Source organism: Mesoplodon bidens, assembly GCF_964165515.1.
Source record: "Mesoplodon bidens genome assembly, chromosome: 2".
Taxonomy (NCBI): Eukaryota; Metazoa; Chordata; class Mammalia; order Artiodactyla; family Ziphiidae; genus Mesoplodon; species Mesoplodon bidens.
This window is the reverse complement of record NC_138177.1, coordinates 140709150-140711501: the sequence shown is the minus strand read 5'-3', so window position 1 is coordinate 140711501 and position 2352 is coordinate 140709150.

Genomic DNA, 2352 nt, shown 5'->3' with positions numbered 1-2352 from the left:
ATCTACACAGGGTGCTCCCTCGGGGCCTGATTAGAGACGGGAGAAGACCTGTTCCGTTCTGCTTTGAGCTGCTGGCACCCGCTCTGTGCAGGCTCCAGGGTGGGCACTGGCAGCTAGAGGCCAGGCCAGAGCTCAGCCAGGCTGCGGGCAGAGTAGCCAGCCACCTTCTGAACAATTCAAACACTGTAATAGGTGCCACAACATGAAGTGAGAATGGGAGCCAGAGCAAAGTGATTTGATCAAGGTCACCTTGCTTGTTCGGGCCTGTGTTCTATGTGGCAAAGGTGAACTTGAATCAAGACATAGAAATTACATAAAAGAAGGTTTCAGCTCAATAAAAGGACAAACTCAGAAAACTTAGACTGTTAAGAATGTATTGATTCCATCAATAGATAGTGAGCTGCCTGTCTGCCAGAGGCATGCAAGTGGTTTACATACTCCTTTCAGAACACTCACTGTTGAGAGGAGCTCTGATTTAGATGGAGAGGCTGGAAGAGGTGATGATTAAGGCTCTTTTCAATACTGAGATTCTAAAAACCTATAACTGAAAAATCTTACCTGTTTTCATGATCTTTAACATGCCTAGCTCATGCTGGCTAAACAGGAGTTTCTAGCACCTGATGTTGGCTCGGCAGGCAGCACAAGGTGCGATTCATCTTCATTACTCTGATTATGGGGTCATTAAGGCTTTTACTCTGCAGTGCTCCCCTAAGGAGCTCCTGCTGCTTCAGCTGTGTGGCAGAGAGTTGTCCTCCCAGCTGCCCAGTAGGCAGGGGTGTTCCACAGGACTCAAAGCTGTAATTGAATAAAGATCAAACCAGCCAGAGCCACGATCCTGGGGGACTGCCAGGCCTGGCCTCAGCAGTGGCTTGCTGAAGAGGCGTGGCCAAGGACACGTCCTGAGCCCCAGGGACAGCCATCCTCTCCTCCCCACTGGGCTGGGGAAAGGCCACTAACACAGAATGAGTGTGAACAGTGTGGAGGGTGGAGTAGCCAGCTCTGCCAACTTAAACCTCCGAGAGCTTCCCATTGGTCTTCCAAAGTCCCCACTGTGGCCCACGAGGTCCTGCATGACCTGCTCTGCATGCTCTAGACTGTGAGCTCCCTGAAGGCCCGGGCAGGGTCTATTCTGTTCTGCACAGTAGTCCCAGAGCTTGGCACTATGCTTGGCACTTGGCCGGTGCTCGATAAATGCTGAGTGAATGACTGATAGGCCTGTGGTCTTCCTGGACTTAACAGAAGTGAACTTGGCAAAGGAGGCAGCCCCAAGGGCAGAGAACACTGGCCCAAGGGGCTGGAGGTGGGGTTCGAGTTTCTATCTGTCATTGATTCATTGCTTGACCTTGGGCAAGTTCCTGCTCTCTTGCCTCAGTTTCCCTACCTGGGCCTCAGTTTCCTAGCCGCAGATTTGGGGATTTGGTCTAAAGCTGGAGAGGAGGTGGAAAGAAAGCCCATGCTCTCCGGTTGAGCCTGCAAAGTTCCCTAGGTGGCAGACCTGGCCCCAACCTCAGCCCTTGTGGACCTGGTGATGGAGTCACCTGTTTGGGACTGACGTAGCCACGTCCCTGCTGTGAGTTTACTCAGTTCAACAACCAAAACTGAGCCTGTCTTATGTGCCAAGCTCAGTGCTGGGCCATGGGGCTGAATCAGACGTGGTCCTTGCTGTAAAGAGCCAGAGCTGAATGGGGACAACAGGCATGGTGACATCATTATGGTGCAAGGACAAGGGAATATAAGCAGTGCAGAGGGACACAATACCTTGAGAGTGTGCACAAAACGGAGTGATTAATGAGAGCTGGAGGATTTGGCAAGGCCTCCTGGAGGAGGCACCTTTGAGCCTAGCACTTGGGATAGAAATCACAGGAAAAAAGCCAGTGGAGGAACGGGATGTACAGAGACACAGAGGTAAGGCAGTTTTCGAGCAGGGAGACTAGTACACCGTGGGGACGGAGGAGGGTAGTGACAGATTGCGTTGGGGATCACAGGTCCAGCTCTAGACTACCCATGACGTATCTCCCAGGAAGGGCTGTGTCCCAGGAGACAGCACACACGGGGCGGGTCTAGTTCAAAGTCTGGTTCTTCCCATGCTTACATGTGACCTTGTTCAGTGTCTCAATGTCCTCATCTGTAATGAGGATCATGATGCCTACTTTTCAAGGCTGGTGAGAAAACTGCATGAGTTTACATGTATGAAGTGTATTGCACACAAGAAGCAGTCCCAGAAATGGGGTTTCCTTTCTCTTGTTGGCTTCTGTCAGTACCCCTGACAGAAGCCCTAATGGGTGTTTGTTAGTCATTTATATGATTCTGTGAATGAGATTATCAGAAAGAAGCTTTATTGAAAAGGTCTGG